Below are 21,118 nucleotides of genomic sequence, written 5' to 3'. Positions count from 1 at the left end.
TCTATAGAACTTATATCAATTAAAATTAAATATGTATTTGTGTTATTATTTATAAGTGTTTATTTTTCCAAGAGGCTACAAATTCCCTATGGATATGTTATTCATGGTATCTCAGTGCCTATAACAGTGCTTGACACATAGTGGTTGTTTTTTTTTGTTTTTTTTTTAACATCTTTATTGGAGTATAATTGCTTTACAATGGTGTGTTAGTTTCTGCTGTATCACAAAGTGACTCAGCTATACCTATGCATATATCCCCATATCCCCTCCCTCTTGCGTCTCCTTCCCACCCTCCCTATCCCACCCCTCTAGGTGGTCACAAAGCACCGAGCTGATCTCCCTGTGCTATGCGGCTGCTTCCCACTAGCTATCTATTTTACATTTGGTAGTGTATATAAAGTGGTTGTTTAATAAATAAGAATAAATAAGTGAACAGTGAATGAATAATTGGTTAATCAGTTGCCTAATTCTGTTAATAAGATTAGGAGATGTTGCTGAAAGGCAACTCAAGGTCTTCAGAACTCAGACTCTGAATTCTGATACTTAATTCTGAGGTTTACATAAAATTTCTACATTATTTTATGCAAGCATATTTATTATTTTTTTCAAACTTAAAAAAAGAGTTTAATCAAATCTTCTGAAACCTATTGAGATGCTCCTCAGTTGCATACAATCTATTCATTAAAAGCATAATATGCCATTGAAAAATCAGAAAATATTAATTATGGCAGCATTACCCAAAGTGCTTTGTGGAACATTAGTTTTGGTGGATGTTAGAGGAAAAAGAGTCACATGATCAAGTGCAATTGGGAGATTTTTTTTTTAAAGTTAGATTTTGTTTTAGCAAAGGACTTCTAGAGCCTTAAATACGCTAATTTGCATTATGAAAACCAAAGAGAGGGATTTAAAATGAAGTGTTTTCTAAATATGTTTGACCACAGAGAACTGCCTGGTCATAGACCATCTTCTGTAAACGCTGATATGTGTAAAGAAAGGCAGGGTATATATTATGTTTATGCCTGCTTTGGGAGAAAGAACTGTATTGGTTTTTTATAAAGAAATTCTTCCTCTCTCACAAACCAAATTTTAGGAACTATGCTTCCTTGCTTGCGTTGGCAAGCAACTGCCAATCAAATGCCAGCTCTGTTTTATGGATTGAGCATCAATAATAACTATCACTGGAATGAAGGCCTGGAGTTCCCATTGTCATATTCCACACTGAGCTCTCCTTGAAAGTAGGGATGGGCAGTGAGCTTAGGAATATTTAAGAAGTGAAATCAGTGTTTTAAATGACACTGTTGATGGGGGAGTAGAAGCAAGGAGGAGCAATATTCAGATCTGGGAAAATAATCAGACTTTGAAATATAGCCTCAAAACTGGAGAATTGGGGAAACTTGCAGGGGTTATCTTCTAAAGGAGAAGAATAATTCAGAAGTTCAAACAGAGAGCTTATGTTAGCATGGGTGCTGGTAAAACGCAAATAACTTCAAAATAGCTCATGTCTAAAACCCAGAAGAATATGGGTCTGTGCCAATATGCACTTGTTAATCTGCTGAGAATAACATTTCTCTTGTATTTAATGACTGGAGGGTGTGACTCATGAATTTGATGGTTAACAGGGTAGTCTTGTAGCCTCAGGTATTTTTACCCATCTAAGCAGAAAGGGGAAATATTTAGGGTGTAAAAAGGACATGAATTTATAATAAAAATAGCATGAGGGTTTGGTGGATGGGGTATCTCTGTGGAATACAGAGTTAAACAGATTACCATATGTTCCCTTCAGGAGCATTTGAAAAATGAAGACCAAATGTGTTTTATAGAATGATGTTCTTCATAATGCAGATAGCCACTGATTCGAAGCTGCTGCAGCTAAAATAAATGTGATACCTTTTGAGTGCTATTCACAGACACTAGTGACCTATCAATTTCCCTATCTCGGGAAAAGCGACCTGGAGGATGACAGCTCACTCCCAGAAGAGTGGTTGATATACGTTAAGTGGCTGTGTCTCTGCTTCTGATTATTAATTGTGGCTAATATAAAGCAAACAGATGTCCCCAGACTATGCAGACGCTTCTTGGAACAGGGAGGTCTTCAGGCATCGTGGAAAGAGGCCCTGTTGCAGAGTTAGAAGTTCTAGATCTGGGTTTCTGGCTGCACCGATATACCTTGAGGCCAAGCATGCTTAACCCTCAGAGACTCTCACATTTCAGGCCCTGGGAGGGGTCCTTCCAGTGTGTTGCCATGGTGATATGTATCTATTAACATCTGTGAAAGTAAAGTGTTTTAAACACAGTTGGTTAAGATGCGGTCTTTTCCCACTCTTACTTCCCTTTGAATTAGGTGGCATTAGAATGGCCATTGTCATTTTAAGTTCTGGTTATAGGAAATATGAGATGATCAATTTATTGGGGGCTTAATATAATATCTTTATGTCCTCCTCTGTCACTTTTATTTATGGTTAAGGTACAGCCGGTGTCCTGGTGTAGGAGTGACTTCTAGGAACACTCCTCTAACCACTGTGCCAATAAACCCAGTGCTGTGATGGGGAGGTGCAAAGTCAGTGGCAGTCCTCCAATGTGCATATATCCTAAAGTGTCTGCACCACCAGTGGGCAGTAGAAGAGAAACAGGGTTTAGCATATAAGGAGTCAGAAGCTAGTCTCTGGAATATGCTTCTGAATACCAGCTATGTACACTAGTGGAGGATTTGACTCTTAATCAACACTTGGTCCAATTGGAAGTTCTGTTCTTTCAGGAGTATACTCATTAATACAACATACATAATTATAGATGCACCGTATATTATTTTGTAATGGAAATTTAAAAAATTATCATAATTTCACTGTTTAAATTTCTTGCTGACTTGGCACAAAATTCTAGCATAGATGAGGTAACATAAAACTCAGAATACACCATTAAGTAAGAACATCAGTAACAAACCGGTAACTGGGAGTCCTTAATTCAAAGAATTTAAGATTAGTCACTACACAAAAAACTTGAAATTTCTCTGAAATTCTATAGTTCACCTAGGGAAGAAACTTTCCCAAATTTGACAATTATCCTAAAAATTTATAGGACATTACCAATAATGAGTTGTAAAGCTTGCATAAATATTTGTAAACTACCAATAATAGAAAAGATTTTGGTCAACCATGCTAAGGGGAAAACTAAGTAATTTTTCTATTTTCTCCATAGAAAAATGTTTTATAAAAGTCTTTTTCTTGATGAGATAATCAAAGAGCATGAAGCAAAAAAAAAAAAAAAAAAGTAAGAAAAGTATTTTAGAGATGTCAGGCAGTTAATAAAATATTATTTGCCCAGATTTTGTGATTTTGTGGTTTGTTAGCTTTTTAAAATTTATAATTTGTCCTGATTTTTTATTCCAAATAGATACTCACTTTTTAATCTAATTTTGTATCAGTAATCCAAGTTGAATAAGTTTTTTTTTTTTTAAACATCTTTATTGGAGTATACTTGCTTTACAATGGTGTGTTAGTTTCTGCTTTATAACAAAGTGAATCAGTTATACATATACATATGTTCCCATATCTCTTCCCTCTTGCATCTCCCTCCCTCCCACCCTCCCTATCCCAACCCTCTAGGTGGTCACAAAGCACCGAGCTGATCTCCCTGTGCTATGTGGTTGCTCCCCACTAGCTATCTATTTTACATTTGGTAGTGTATATATGTCTATGCCGCTCTCTCACCCTGGCACATCTTACCCCTCCCCTCCCCATATCCTCAAGTCCATTCTCTAGTAGGTCTGTGTCTTTATTCCCATCTTGCCACTAGGTTCTTCATGACCTTTATTTTCCCTTAGATTCCATATATATGTGTTAGCATACTGTATTTGTTTTTCTCTTTCTGACTTACTTCACTCTGTATGACAGACTCTAACTCTATCCACCTCACTACAAATACCTCCATTTCATTTCTTTTTATGGCTGAGTAATATTCCATTGTATATATGTGCCACATCTTCTTTATCCATTCATCTGATGATGGACACTTAGGTTGCTTCCATGTCCTGGCTATTGTAAATAGAGCTGCAATGAACATTTTGGTAAATGACTCTTTTTGAATTATTCTCAGGGTATATGCCCAGTAGTGGGATTGCTGGGTCGTATGGTATTTCTATTTTTAGTTTTTTAAGGAACCTCCATACTGTTCTCCATAGTGGCTGTATCAATTTACATTCCCACCAACAGTGCAAGAGTGTTCCCTTTTCTCCACACCCTCTCCAGCATTTATTGTTTCTAGATTTTTTGATGATGGCCATTCTGACTGGTGTGAGATGATATCTCATTGTAGTTTTGATTTGCATTTCTCTAATGATTATTGATGTTGAGCATTCTTTCATGTGTCTGTTGGCAATCTGTATATCTTCTTTGGAGAAATGTCTATTTAGGTCTTCTGCCCATTTTTGGATTGGGTTGTTTGTTTTTTTGTTATTGAGCTGCATGAGCTGCTTGTAAACCTTGGAGATTAATCTTTGTCAGTTGCTTCATTTGCAAATATTTTCTCCCATTCTGAGGGTTGTCTTTTGGTCTTGTTTATGGTTTCCTTTGCTGTGCAAAAGCTTTTAAGTTTCATTAGGTCCCATTTGTTTATTTGTGTTTTTATTTCCATTTCTCTAGGAGATGGGTCAAAAAGGATCTTGCTGGGATTTATGTCATAGAGTGTTCTGCCTATGTTTTCCTCTAAGAGTTTGATAGTGTCTTGAATAAGTTTTATAATCAACAAACCTGGCTCTATCCCTGCAGCTATGTGGCATTAAGATACTTTATTCATGTCAGCCTCAGTTCCCTCACCTGTAAAATGGGGAGATAGTAATGCCAGCAGAGTGGTTGTGAAGAGAACATTGAGAGAATAAAGCATTGGAAAGGGCTTGCATGACAAAATTTGTGAACCCAGAATTTGTACAGAGCCTACAAAGGCTGGAAAGAGACCTAAGGTGCCAGGTATCTTAGAAACTCCTTGGTAGTTGTCTTCGAGTTCTTCCTTCCTTCCTCATCCTTGCCCCACCTTGCACTTTCCTAAGAAGTAGAAGGTGGGAGTGAGGTTGAAGTCACTTCTGTGGTTTCTTCTGCAATGCATAGTCATGGAAGATGGGGTTTCCATAGCAGCATTAAAAGCAGTCCTAGTACCCAGCTGCTGGTTTTGTGGGTATCAAGAGGCAGAGTGTGGAGCATCTATGTTATTGCCAGTGCAAATATGGCAGGCGTGGGTCTGGAGCCAGCTGTTATGGATTCATCCTGAATCAGGAAGTGGTCCTGAAGCCAATAGTTCCAGGGGCAGCTTCCTGATTCTTCATATTTCTGATGTTTGCAGAGGTTGCAGCTCCCTGGCAAGTCAGTTCTGCAGTGTGGTTTCAGAAGTCACACCTAGAAGGTGACACGGCACTCCTTCCAGCAATTGTTAAGTGCCTCAGTGTACGAATATTCTCTGCGACCACATCTGGACTGATGCAGGATGATAGGCAGATGGTCTAATGCAGTGCCCAGCCTTCCCTTACCATAGTGCAGAGTGGGGAGAATCAGAGTTCAGACATGGCCTGGAAGTTGCAAGGATCGCTGTTGGGGCTTTGTTTGTTGTGGTGAGAAGAGGCACCTTTAACTCTCATGACCAAGATTAAATGAGGACATATAATTGCATATCCATACAGATAAGTAACTGTGGCCAGTGACCTGAAACTCCATCTCTGGAATTTAAGATTCAACCTCAAAGAAAGGGAGGAAGTGAGACCCTGAATCAATTAGGTTCCTACCACCTGGCAGAACAAGGCTTGAAAATGAAATTAAATTTAGGGTTAGGAAAATAAATGTATTATCTGCACTCCTGAGTATATGGATTGAGCTCAACCCACTGCAGGATAAAAGCCACCACATGCTGAGGGTTAACATGCGCCAGTTACGGTGCTTCGCTAGCTTGCAATACATTCATCCCACTTACTCCTCACAGCAACCCGAGGAGGTGGGCTGCTATTGTCTCCACTTGACTCCTGAAGGAAAGGAAGATGTAGAGCAGGAAGGTTACCCGGTGGCCCCCAGCTACCACGGAGCCGAGTCCAAACTCAGATTTAGGATTCACACAAAGGGCATTAGGGACAGCATTTCAGGCAGAGAAAGAAGTATGAGAAAAAGATTTGGAAAGGGAAGGAGAGTTGGTTGGTTCTGGAGCAGTCATGACCCTGTTGCCTGGGGAAGGGTGTGAAACTCTTTCTGAGAGAATCATAGAGTGAGAAGAGACTGTAAAATGGGATGGTTTTCAATCCTATTATGAAGATTCTACAAGTTTATATAGATCAAGCACTTAAAACAGTGCCTGGTACATAGCAAAAGCTCATGAAATCTTAGGGCATTTTTCCCCCACTCATTTTCAAACCATATGTTCCCAAGGCTCACTCATTTATAATACCAATTTCATCATTATTGCCATATCCAAGTAACTTTTGGTAATAGAAATATTATATTCACTTAATATTTTTATTTAACTCGAATTGTCCTAAGTAATAATATCAATGATATAAAGGATGTGCAAATTAATTTTTTTCTAACATCTATTTTGTCATTCCTTAGCAACTAAAATTAAAAAGTTGTGTATTCCTCAAAATTATCTGTGTCTCACCAATGGGATGGGCACTACACCTTAGGAAACACTTGGGTGAATAATTGTTTTCATGTTCACTTTCACTTATTTTATTATTAACTCCCTAACTTACTAATTCCCCTAGTTACTTGTTCAATTACTCACTGAGTCATTCCCTAATGAAATTGTTTTTCAACAGTCATTTACTGAGCACCTCGTGTGCTCAGGCCCTGTGCTGGATGCTGAAGGGATACAGATACCATGTGAGTTCTTGCCCTGGGGAGTTCATAGTCTAAGAGGGAGGGAGCCCACCATGCAAACAAGCAATTACAGCACAATATTACAACTACCTGAGACAGGTGTGCTGCAGAAGTTCTGGGAGCCTGGGGGGAGTCAGTGCTCCTGCAGCCTGAAGACCCTCCAAGGGCATGAATGCAGCCTCCCCCTCCTGACAAAACAACAGTGCTCCTGATGAATCACTCCTGGCTGTTGCCAAGAGTGTGAATGTCAGCAAGGAAAGCCTTCCCTGTTGAATTAAGACAACGGAGAAAGTGCAGGAGGAAAGGATCCTGGCCAAAAACAAAGATGCTTCATTCAGTCTTTCCTTCATTCCTTCCTTCTGTCAACACACAGTTGTTGAGCACCAGCTATGTGCCTGACCCTGAAATCATAGTCTCTGCCATCATGGAGTTTAAAATCTCTCATGGAGGCCAGATGTTATGCCACAAACAATCACACAAAGAACAGTTTACTTATGATAGTGACAATTGCCAGGGAGAACATGGGTAGAGTTTGAGAGCATCTAGAAAACTCAAAGTAGACTAAGGAGTTAGGGGTGTCAATTCTGAGAACGTGCAATTTAAGTGAAGGAAGATCCAAAGAATGAGAAAGAATTAGCCAACATACGGGACTGGGGACGGTAGTGTTAGAAAAGCAGTGTTGCGGGCAGAAACATCTTAGTCATATGGAAGGGCTTGAGACGGGATGAGATTGATGGCTTTGAGAAACCCAGAGACCTCCTCTTTGCTGGATGTTAGTAAAAGATCTCGAAAGGGGGATATAGGAGATGAAGCTGGTGGGGGAGGGTGGCACAAAGGATGTTCAAGATCACCTGGGATGTTGTAGGCAACGTATTGTCCGTTTTTATCCTAAGTGAAGTGACGATTTTAGGCAAGGAAGCCCCCCAACTAGATTTACATTGGGAAACTCACTCTGACTGCAGTGTGGAGAATGAATTGGCAAGGGTGTGAACTTGAGCTAAGTGCTCACATCAAGGGTAGGAAACATAAAAAAGAAGGGTGATGAAAGTGATGAAGCAGTGGTGAAAACATTCTGAATAATTCTATAAATGAATTAATTGCCAAGGTGATTCCCCCAGAGACCAAGGAAGGTGAGGGTTCTGTGGAAACCAATGTCACAGTAATATTTAGAGTTCCCTTTGAATTTCATGCTGTCGGAAGAGCATGGGCTTTGGACCAAAGCAGACTGAGATTCATATCCTGCCTTTATTTCTTGGACAGTTTGACCTTCACCTCTCAGTCTTTCATTTCTTCATTTATAAAATGGAGATAATAACAGCATTGCCTTCATAGTGCCATTGTAAGGTGTGAGCAAAAAATACATGGAATTTCTGGCGCATAGTAGGTGCTCAGTAAAGTATAGTACAGAAGTAGGTTTGTGTTATGTTCTGTTTTCCATAGATGCTGCAGGAACCAGGCTTTTGACAGTGTATTATAGAATCACAGCCATGCTGTAAAAATATTCTTTCTGATATTCTGCACATTATAGTAAGTGGCATTATTCATGGATGTGTCAAAGCCATAAAATAGATTTTGAGGCGATCACAGCTGTGAATGATTAATATTTTCATCCCAAGATGCCACGGAGGTAGCAAGGCTATGTTAATTATTACATGCCTGAGCCTCACACTGTGGGCTTCCTCCCCAAGTGCCTGTTAATTTGCTCGTATGTTGTGCAGCTGACGGGACGAGAAAACCCTCCACTCAGAAAACACGGTGGGTCTCTGGCAGTTCCTCAGGTCCCTAATAACTGCTTTATACTTCTGCAGGAGGAAAAAAAACCAAATCCAATGGCAATGATGGGATTTAAGGAGGAATGTTAGCAGAGAAATGCTTTATTAAAGATGACTTTAAGCTTTTCTTTTTGTTTGCAATTTGTTTATCTTTTCTTGACTTTCTCTTGGAAATTTCTATGCTGCATTGAAATCATGAACACCTGATATGCAAATACTATCATCTTTTAAACTGTTTTCCATTGGCATTAAATTTTAAAATTCTCTGAATCAGCTCCGTGTTATTATTTAAAATCTGTTTTTACATACATCAGTTGTTTTCTTTGAAAAGCGGCTGCATTTTAGATGTAAGGAAAGCAACTCTATAAATACTTGTTTAGCCTTTGGTGTTGTATCTCTTTATTTTTGAGGAGGGTGATTTTATATCTTTACCTCTAAAACCTCCTTTAAAAATATAGGTAGATAAAAAGAAAAGGAGAAAGGGCCAAGAGTCGTGTTCATCCTTGAGGTGAATTTGTGAATTTCTCTAAACCCTAGTGTGCCCTTATACATGGAACCAATTCCTCCTGCAATTTCCGTAAATCTCTCTATTCATATGATTTCACTAGGATCAGTCTGTGTTGAAAAATCTAGTTTAAGCTGCCTGGCAGACTGAAAAGAGGAAGATCTATTAATTTAATCATTTGTATGAATCATGTCTAAATGATCTCAGCAGAGAAAATGTGTTAGCCATTTAAATCCCATCATTACATATTATATAATAATTACTGCTAATTGTAGTTTGGATGGGCCACAACTTGGCTTCCCATCCCCTAAAAGTGGAGGGTGGGATGACCTCACTGAATTTAGCCTCTCTGGCCTTCAGGCCTTCTTGTGCCTTCCTCATTACAGACCTAATAGCCACATTCAGCATCAGCGTCTGGCCAACTTAAAGTCTGTTCTGTGCTCGTAATTAGTATTCATTTTGCGAACGTGGAGTTCACCCTCAGCGCAGAGCGGAGCCTGATGTTAATCACTGCTGTGTCTTCCTCCCTTTGACTCTGATCTGTCAGCGTCGTGCGGCTTGTCCCATACCTAATATTTTGCCCTTACCAGCCAACTAGCACCTCCGCATTGCGCGGTGTCAGAATTAGAAACTTTTGACAGATCTGTAATCATGCAGTTCTCATCAGCTCTGTACATGCTACTCATTTCATTTCCACATTCTAACAGTTAATATGCCTTAATTTCTCTCACTTTGTGAATATTTAATTCCTCCCTTTTCAACATCATTTTTAGGTTGTGTGAATCATTTTCAAAGCCTTTGCTCCTTTCCCCGCACCATCATCTGCATATTTTATGAAATGGCACGGTTGAGTCTCGGAGGGCTCTTGATAAAAATGGAACTGGCAGCATGCTCATTAGCTGTTTACCTGGAGCTGTGTGAGTCCCCGATAATGGCGAGCTCCCATTTGGATTCGAATTAGGATTCTCTGACAAACAACAACCAGAAGCTTTCTCGGGATGTCCGCCTGCCTTCTGGTGCCCTCCTTTCCTCACTGAGAGAGTTTCTCGGAAACTCGCTTTGGGGGGCTGTCCTAGGGAATGTTACATCCTGGCTTCATGGGCAGTTTAATTTTTGAAGTGGAGACCAAAAGCTTTAGCAAATTAGCACCTCCAAGGAGAGTGAAATTCCCCCGAAAGGACACATTCTAAAGGTCAGGTTATTTGACCTTCTGGAGTTTTGCAGACGCCAGAAGCCAATTCTCTGCTTTAACTAGGTGACCATTCATCCCACTTTGCCTGGGGCTGGGGTTTCCCGGGGCCTTGGACTTAACAGTTTTGAAATCAGGAAAGTCCCGGGTTGGTCACCTTTGCTGTAACTAACTCCAGGGCCTTGTTGATGTTCCAAGGATTGTAGAAATGAGCCTTCTCTGTTTACCAAGGAGCTAAGACAAAAGCACAAGCCACAGACCTGTGGTCCATGAGCTTAGTTTGAACACCGAAACTATTTTTATTGGGTGATAAACTGCATTTAAAAATTAGGAGATCCATATATAAAAATTCAGGATTCCCACTTCTCTTGAAAAACTTTCAAAGACGTGGCTACACTGTGTCCTCATTTCTTATGGAAATGATTGATCAGCTGGAGCTGAACAGTGACTGTCCCTTTAGGTGGGGCATCTACTTTCCAATTTTATAACCCTCCCTGTTCTGCTCCCAGCTGGCACCATCAATTCTGTGTACCTACCTGGTCTTAGGTTGCATTGGACTTTGTACCTCTGGAAAACGCTTAAGAGTGCTGGCTTTGCAGTAGATTGATGTCTCAGTTCTGTTATCTCTGAGCTGTCTGACCTTGGGCAAGATAAACACCCTGGCTCTCAGTTTTCTCATCTGTAACTTGGGGATAATGATACTAGTATGATTCTATGATGTAAATATTAAATACGATACATACATTGTGGAAACGCAAATAGATGGCTTACCATGGGCCATTTTTAAAAGGGGGAAAGCAGAACATAGTAAGTGTTCATCAAAAATACTTGTTGTTTTACTTCTTATTATATTATCATTAGTTTTCAGAAAAATAAACTGGAACCCAGAATTGCTTGGTGAGCTAGTTAGTATATGAATAGAAGCTATATGAATAAAAAACAATAGAAGAGGAATATTATCGGCATTAAGGAAAGTTATTTTATAATGTCTATTGGAACCAAATATTGAGGTATGCCTGAAGCAGTTCCAGGTGACCGCCTGTGCAATTAATGATACCATTGACTAATGCCACAGGAAACGAAACATTCCATTCTCAAGGTACAGATAATCTTGTGTGCCTCCTTGCATTAGTAAATCTTCTGACACCTTTTTGAATTCAACAAACCTATACTTTTTATACAAAGTGAATTCCTTTGTGGTAGAATGTGTTTCCTAAAGATTTTAGTTTCGTAAAGATTTTCTCCTGCTGAAATGGTTTTATCCTATAGTAGCCTTGTGTCACTGACGCTTTTATCACTGGGCAAAAATGATATACTATTAATATCTTGGATTTACATAACATTTTTTTTCTAAATAGTTCAAAGGTACTAGGTGATTCTCAAAGAAATGATATTTGATGTTATGCCACAGGAAGCAACTATCAACTTTAAAAAATTTTTTTTTCCCCCTTTTAAAAACAGACCACTGTGATACCACATGCTCAGAGTCTTTTTAAGGAGATATTTGAGAAGTTCTGTGGTTTGGTGAAAAGAATTCTTGATTCTGCATTGTTGGGACCTAAATTTGAATCTCTGATTGGTCCCTGGAACTTTCTCAGCCTGGCACCTACAATATGCATATTTTTTTAAGAGAGTTAATAAAGAGGCTATTTACAAAGCTGGGGGCAGGTTACAGGGAAACTTTCAGGAATAGTGGAGAACCTGAGGGCTATAACCCCTGTGCCTGAAGAGGCAAGAGAAAGGACAGATGATCAGACTCAGAGGACAGAGGGCTATGTGGAGAGGACCACCTCATAACAAGGGGGTCCCCATCCGCTTGTTATGACCACTCAGGAAGGGAGCCTGAGGGAAAATACACTGAGATCGCTCTCTCCTCCTTCCTTCTAACTTCCTATTGATGTTCTCCATTGGCCAAACTCAACCAGAAGCGTTGGGAAGAAGAACCCTTTGTGCTAGTGAGTACTGCTTTGTTTCCCAGGGCACAGAGAGCATGGCAATGGCCAGAGGAATAAGGAAGGGCCAAATGTTATCAACTGTGACTCAGGGCAAGTCTTTTAACTTCTTTAAGAGTCAGTTTCCATCTAAGTATGAGAGCTGCATGACACCTACCTCGGAGTGCTATGTGAGGATGAAATGACATAACACATACAATCACCTGGCACCTGACACAGAGTAGGTCCTAACTTGAAGGGTGAAATAGACCAGTGCTTTGTGTAGGGCCTGTGAGGCAACATGAGCCAAGAGTCTGGGAGGTAGAAGTGCTGTGAAGTGCTATGAAAATGTTTAAGCCCTGAAAACACAAATCATGGTTTCAAAATATAAAATTTAACTCAGTAACGATAGATAAATTCTTAATTTTATATGAAGCATAATATGTCAGTGAACCAAATTGGAACCAACTCTCATTTAGTTCTATATAGGTTTATTTAAAGGGGGATGTGTTTGATATGTCTTACTGAGGACTTACAAAGTTCTTAGTTAATTTGTTCTAATACTGGTTTTCCTGGGGAAGATTATATTTTAAAAGGTTTCTGTTTATTATCATTTCAGTGTTGTTGACTGAGTAAAATAATCAAATATTAGAGCTAGAAAGGCTATTGGAGAACGTGTGGACTAAGCAAGAATTAAGAAAACAAAACTGCCGGCCAGTGGCTCAGCTCAGTCCCATGATCCTTTTACATATAAGTTAAAACTTCGTAAAGCAAAAATTATAAACTATTTAAAAAAACATAGACCTACTATACTTCACTGATTCTAGAAAGCACTTGAAAAAAATTTAACTTCTGAGAAATTGAGATGCATCTAAAATGATGGCATCTTAGAGGTGGCTGATATTTAAACATCATGAGCTTCACCTAAAAATCCCAGTTTCTAACTAAAAGTTGGAAGGTCTCTCAACCCTAAGCCTGGGCACCCATTTGGCAACTGTGGTGGAATGGAGTTCTTGAAAGAGGAGGCTCTCAGGTATACCCTGTCCTTAATCATCCCTTCTTCGTTCATTGGAGTTTGAGGAACCTTGTCTAGTACTCCCAGCTTGGGGCCCCTGGACCTGTAGAAGCCCTGATGGGGAGAAACAAAGAGGCATGGACTGATTTTAATGTTCTAGAGCATTAATGGATGTCTAACCCAGAGTAATTCAACAGATCAGGTTGTTGGTTCACTTGGGTGTAATAATAATATTTACCTCCTAATCAAAAGTTGATTGGCAGGTGATGAGCAAATAGCAATAATAATAAAATAAGGGGTGAGGAGCAATAGGTCCATGATGTAGGAAATGAAGTGTGACAGATAAGGGTGGATCTTCTGGGATGGGAGAAAAAGAAAGGAGTCCTTGACAGTGGAAACATAAAGGAAATGTCACTCCAGAGACATGTAGTGACCTGACTAAAAAAATCACATGCCTTGCCAGGAAGAAGCAGGGTCTCCTGGCTCTCGGTCCTTTGCTTTCAAACTGCATTCTGACTTTGCAGTCAGACTTATAGATTAAGTATATTCAAACTGTATAAGCAAATACTCTCTAACAAAATGACTTACAGAGAAAAGATGTTTTCTCTTTTGTCCAGGTACATGCCAGCAAAAGGTTTGAATCAAAATAGCTATGCTGTGTTGTTTACACTGAATATTCCTCATATATGTTTGGGGACATAAGAGTTTTGTACTAGACTCATTATTTCTCATGTAGGATCCTTCCTATATTATATTTCATTTTATATATGATAATACGTCTGGTATATTGGAGATAATAGATCACTTTTGTCCTAACTTCCACATCTGAAAATTTGAGATTACAATAAACCATTTTGTCATGATGACCAGAGATACAAACATGCTATATGTGAATATTGTTTAAGCTCCTTAAATGAGAGGCACTTTATAAAGGTGAGCAATGATTTCACATTATTTTTGAAGAAGAAAATAGACCATCCAATCTTGCAAGTAAAAGATAATTCCTCAGAAGATGTTCTCTATGTCACCTTTCTAGTCTTCAATATTTCAAGTGAAGAAGCTTCTGGGCCTCTGCTTGTATGATGGTTCACAATCTAACTGATCTCACTGTCTGAATTGTCCTGTCTTAATTTCACCACATTACTCATTTACTGTGCTCGCTGTTCAGTTATCTGCGAGAGGTAGCAGGCCTCCTCCCAACCTCAGTCAATTAGACAAGCTATTGTTTCTGATTAAGATATCACATCCCAGAGAATAATAGCAATTAGAGTTGGAACGAGACCCTGTGGGTTGCACAGTCCACTTCCCTGCCAGCTCAGGAGAATGTTTTACATTACACTGTAGTTGTGTGGTTTTCCTGATGTTGGTTTTAAAAAATCCAAGCACCTGTCAGTGTTAATTATACCCCTGTCCTACATCCCCACCATGACTTAATTTTCTACTTTGCATTGCTGATTCTCATAAATTGGCATTGAATGATGGTGTCTTGATGATATCATCTTATCCAAAGACAGGGATGTGGGGCATTCTTTCAGAGCAGAGAAAGCAATTGTTATTGTTTGGTTTGGTTTTGGTTTGGTTTTTGTTGGGAGTTGGAAATTCATTTTACCCAAGCATATTTATTTGCCAGGGTTCCAGAGCTTCAAAATACCTGGAAAATAGTATGTCAATTTTTTATGGACTGTTCTTTTTACATCAGTCTTCTCCATTGCCCACTATCCAGAAGGGTTCACCTACGGATGTAGAGAATGGTGTCTGTAAGAAAGAAGCTCGAATTGTTCAGAAGCTTTTCTTTGAATCAGTTCTTCCTTTGCATGGGGTTCAGGAGAATAGTCTTAGTAGGGGAAAATGCCCCTGAGTGTGGTTAACATAAGATGATGAGGATAAAATTATTATTATTACCATGCACTTTAGAGCCCTTACTATATGCTAGTGCAAAGTGCTTAACATGCATTATCTCATTTAATCCTCACTGCTGTCCTGATGTAAGAACAATTATTACACTCAAATGAAGAAAAAGAGACCAAAGAAGTTATAAAACCTGCCAAGGTCGCTATGCTAGTAAGTTGCAGAACTAAAATGATAATAATATTTAACAATGATTATTAATAATATTTAATAATGTTAGTAATAATAATTGGAAGCCATTTCCACCTTAAAAGTGTCAATCTGGGAAACAGGGCCATGGTCGTTTTCTCTGAGTTTGAGAATTTACAAACCTGTCACAGCATCATGACCTGTATATTGCATTGCTCACTACAATTTTCCATTAAATATTTTATTTGTTGAATTCATGTAGATCAGTCTCAAAGTGATTTAGTAAATAAATGTTTCAAACATTATCATTAATTTTGTTATTGGTTTTTTGGGGGTCATTTTACAAATAATGCAAGCACTTTGTTTTAAATTAAAAACAGTACAGATGGGAATAAAATGATAAAATGGCCCCTTTCCCGGCCAGTCTTTAGCCTCTGTTAACAACTTCTAGATATATCACCTGCCAACAGATTCTTGTATCTTCTTTCAGAAAGATATTATAAATATTTGTTACGTAACTTGCATGCAAGTTTTTTTTTTTACACAGGTGGGATGACACGATACATATTTTACTATGTCATTTTTCTATCTTAATACATAATAACAATCATGCATACATATTGTATTTAATGTGCATTAGACATTGTTTTAAGCCCTTTATATGTATCCACTCATTTAATCCTCATGAGAGGGCCATATTCCTATCCCTGTTTTACACATGAGGAAACAGAGGCACAAAGAGGTTAAATAAATTGCTCAAGGACATAAGTTATTAAAGGGATGAAGCTGCAACTTAATTATACCTTGGAGCTCTTTCAACTTCAGAGAATAGTAATGACTCTTAATCCTTTTAACATCTATATAATATTTCACTCTTTACTATATCAGTCCCCTAAAATGAATATTTAGACTATTTACTTTTTTTTTCCTGTTTTAAACACTGTTCCAATAATAATTTTTAAGTACACATAGCTTTGTGAACATGGGCAAGCAAACACTTCTGATTTGAATTTCTAGAAGTAGAATTTCTTGGTTAAGGCCATGTGCTTTTAAACCTTGAGAGATAAAGCCAAACTATCCTTTAGAAAAGTTGCTCTGCTTTCTCTACTATTACAGAAGACTCCGACTTTATTCTCCATTGTAAAAATGTCCATTTTCAAAGGCTACAAATGGAGTCCACATTCCTCAGATTAGCCTCATCCTTTTGGAAAGCCCTGTGCTCTGGCCACTCTGATCCCCTTTCTTTTTGCTGATTGGGCCGGGCTCTTTCATTCTTCTTTTCACCTGCTGTTCCCTCTACCTTCCCACCACCTTCAGTTGGCCCACTCTTAATTATGTTTCTTGACCCAACTCAGATATCTTCTTTCTATTCACCCATGGGCAGACCTAGTTATTCCTTTTTTTAGCTCTTACAGCAACTTGTAACAGGTTCAAATGTTGACGGTCATAGACTCTGGGCTGCAAAAATGTAGATTTATTTTCTTACAGCTAAAATCAAATTTTAACTCAAGGGCCCTTATTTATAGCTAGAAACTCTTAATCTCATCACCTCCATCACTTCCAAATTAAATCTCAGTAATATTCAAGATTCTGTACCCATCACCCTCCCCTCTTGGTTCTGTAATTTTTGGAGCGTTGCAGTATGATGAGAAGGTCATCCTGGCATTAAGGGAGGAACTTTCAGGGTCACACCACCCTATGGCCCCACTGACCTCCACTGGGGATAGGTTATTCCATCTGGTGTTTGGGGATCATGTTCTGGAATCTCCTTCTCATGTCTGGCATCCCTGCATTTTTTGTCCATTCTCTGCATCTTAGCATGTACCCTCTGCAGCTGGGAACTCAGGAACTCTTGGCTGGCACAATCAGTATTCTATGACACTGTCCTTAGAAGTCTGCATCTAGAGATGTCCCTTAGCCCTTGCTAATAGACTGTTTGGACGCCATGTTTCTTTGGCGCCATGTTTCTCTGTGCTGAATGGGACAGAGCCTTCTCTAAGAGGCTTACGGGCTGACTGGGCTGTGCCAGAGGAAGTGAGTTACAAATCCTCTTGACCCAGAATTTTCCCAAACCTATCTGGACATTTGTCTCACATCCCATGTCTCCCATCAAAGGCTGTTTCTCACGTGGGGAGAAAGGCAAGAGCTTTTTCTTGGATACCAATGGCTTTCCTGTTTTCCAAAACTCTTCTCCCAACCATTTTACTTTTTTTTTTTTTTTTAGTTTGCTTCTCAAGTTGGAATAAGAATAATACATCATCATATATCTACCCCAATTTTTCTGTTTATTTATGAAACATAGTGTTTACCCAGTCTTCTAAGTTCTCACATTGATGTTTAGAATTCTGATAAAACTTCTTCATTTCCCCTGAAAAAAAGCCTGGTTCTTGAAAATCAAAAGCACTTTGGTTTTCACGGTATTGTTTGTTCTACAAGTTCAATGAATTGAAAACTGGCTTTAAAAAAAAAATTCTAAGCTGTATCTACCGTCTCCTTGAACGTGTTTGCGGGGGTATAGAAATGTGGTGAAAGACACTGAAAACCCACATATTTTAATACCAACATTTTACCCATTGCAAGACCTGTACTGTATTATAACAGGTATCACACTGCTTTTCCATCCTTTACCCTTCACACCTTACCTGTGGGCTCCTCTGGGACCATTTCATTCATCACCTCAAGAGCAGCCCTCTGGGCAACACATGTAAGTGCTCGATTTATCAATAAACAAGTATTTATTGAGCACCACTTCATGTAACACACCAGGGCAGGCAATGAGGATCAGCACTGATCAAAATAGAGTCACATAAAGAAGATGTGGCACATATATACAATGGAATATTACTCAGCCATAAAGAGAAACAAAACTGAGTTATTTGTAGTGAGGTGGATGGACCCAGAGTCTGTCATACAGAGTGAAGTAAGTCAGAAAGAGAAAAAAAAAATACCGTATGCTAACGCATATATATGGAATCTAAAAAAAAAAAAAAAAGGTACTGATGAACCTAGTTGCAGGGCAGGAGTAAAGAGGTAGACATAGAGAATGGACTTGAGGACTTGGGGTGGGAGGGGGAAGCTGGGGTGAAGTGAGAGTAGCATCAACATATATACACTACCGAATGTAAAATAGTTGGCTGGTGGGAAGTAGCCGCATAGCACAGGGAGATCGGCTCCGTGCTTTGCACTGACATAGAGGGGTGGGTTAGGGAGGGTGGGAGGGAGGTTCAAGAGGGAGGGGATATGGTGATATATGTGTACATATAGCTGATTTACTTTGTTGTGCAGCGGAAACTAACACAGCATTGTGAAGCAATTATACTCCAATAAAGATCTATTAAAAAAAATAGTCATAGCTTTCATGGAGTGTACATGCTAGCAAGGAAGGTGGATATTAAAAAACTCATCACACAATTAATTTATTAATTATAACTGTGATCATTGTTCCTTGTTATTTGCTTCTTCTTCTAGTTGTGAAGGGATACCATGGAGTTTCCCAGTTTGTTTTCTGAGAAAGTGACACTTGAGTAGATACGTGAAAGATGAATAAAAGTAGGCAAGTGATGGTCAGATAAAACGGAAAAGGAGGGCACTGAATGAGGAGACATGACAGAAGTCTGCGAGGGAGGGACCTCGGCGTATCTGAAACACTCAGAGAAAGCCCATTTGGCTGTAGGACAAAGAGAGAGAGAGAGGGTGATCCTCATAATGACCTGATGAGGGGATAGGGGCCAGAGCAGGCATTTTAATGTTTATTGAATAAATAAATGAATGAGCTCAGAGCAGTCTGAGGCTTTAACTTCTGCTCCAGTTGGAAAAAAAAAAAAATCGTCGCCTGAATTCTGCAGTTAATTGTGACATTGACTGGTATAATCATAAAACAAACCAGAGATCAGGACGAAAGCAGAGCCGATGGAAGTGTCCAGCTCCTTGAGTACAGATCTCAACCGGTTACATCTCTACAGCAACGTCCTTAGAACTAAGCTGATGCAGAGCATTTCCCCCTCCTCCCTTCCACTTGGTGGTGTCCAGTTGAGTGAAGAAGTGCTTGAGAAGTAAACCATCAAACACTCTGCATCCAGTGTCAAATGGTATCAAGGCATCTGTTGAGAGAATGGAATATTGACTGAAGCCCCAGATGAGGAGAGGTTGATAAGCTCTCTGATCTGTCCTTATCAGTGAGAGTTGGAACAGACAGAAAGTCCAGGAGGTACAGGCATCCTCAACTGATGGAGAACCAGAATAGATATGAACAGAAGTGATTCAGGTCCAGTAGGTGCCAGGCTGAGAGTTGAAATTTCGGGAGGATCAACCCAGTAACCATTGCTTTGAGTTAGTAACCTGGAGATGTCAAGGGAAACATGGTGGATACGCTGTGGGTCTGGTTTGTGACCATCAGCCAATTGGAACAAGGGTTTTGCCCTCACTGTATTATCTGATAGCTCTAATAAAAGTCAGATGGGAGAGCTAATCAGATCGTTCCCTTGGCCTGGACCCCTTTAAATCAAAGAGGTCTATTTTGGCTCTCTACGTTAAATAGACCCAGAGACCTGACATTTTGTGTTTGTTTGAAATGATAAACTTAATCATGAGCGAAATGTTAAGAGATGACAGAACTGGCCACAGTAAGGTCACATCGTGTCCCTGCCAAACATAATACAAGCTCTCGCCTTCACCGGGTTGCCAATCCCTGCCACAGGGGCCCAAGGCGCTTGCAAATGGGGACCGGAGTCTGTCTATGTGATAATTAATCCATGGCGCTCAGCAAAGACTGCCAAATCTGCCATATGGTAGTTTTATGACCTGGACTGCTGTTATCTCTGGAGAAAGCTAACATCATAATCTCATTTACTTGTTATCTGTGGTTCAAAATTGTACTTTTACAGGGTAAAATGTCAGTATGGTGAGGAGACCTGGGATTCCAGAGCCCTAAGATGCACCTACTGAACTTCTGTAGTGAAACTGTGCAGGAAGAGGCACAAATCTCTGACCTGGGCACCTGCATGTGTCCTGAACTCACAATGCTTGAGCCTCATAAAGAAATCTGACATATGTTTTATCAGGACTCTACCGTACATGTAATAGAAACTCCTGCCCTGAGAAGGCAAGAAGGACTGCCTCCCAGAAACACGGTGGAGTAGGATCACATTTCTTCCTCTTCTGTATTTCTTTGGAACATGCAGGCCAGGTTTCTTGATCCTTTTTTTTCATGGTGACATCTAGTTTGGGTGGTGGAGTCACTTATAGGACTTCCAGTGGTGCATTTAGACTTTGATGAAAGCTCAAAAGAATTTTATTAAGAAGTAAAGCTTGAAAGTAATCCATAACTGCTAGAACTACAAATGACACGTTGTAATAGTCGGGGCTATTGGAGAAGAGAGACTGTGTGCTGTTCCCAAATCCATGTGCTCTGTCTATGACTGTGTTCTTTTCTCTCCTACTCAAGGAGAGACATCATCCATGATGAGACTGGTACAGATCTCAGGCCACAAACTCAAATTTACAAGAAGAAACATAGCATCTCTGATGTTCTCTAAGTCAACTTAATTTCTACTGTGAGGCTTGTGATGGAGACTACTGATTGTAGATTGCCAACTGCTTTCCTAATATCTATTACTTCTTTTCTTCCTTTGCGGCAAATATCCAATTTTATTCAGGGTGATAGTGAGCCCAGCTAAAAAGCAACATTCCACAGCCACACTTGAAGCCAGCAATGGTCATGTAATACCTTCCGGCCAATGAGATGAAAGTGCAAGTTGATATGTGGAGCTAAAAATGGGACATCTAACTGTTCTTTGCCTTTCTCCTGCTTCTTCTTCTTCTT

This window comes from Balaenoptera borealis (assembly GCF_965194805.1).
Source record: "Balaenoptera borealis genome assembly, chromosome: 16".
Taxonomy (NCBI): domain Eukaryota; kingdom Metazoa; phylum Chordata; class Mammalia; order Artiodactyla; family Balaenopteridae; genus Balaenoptera; species Balaenoptera borealis.
This window is presented reverse-complemented; position numbering follows the sequence as displayed.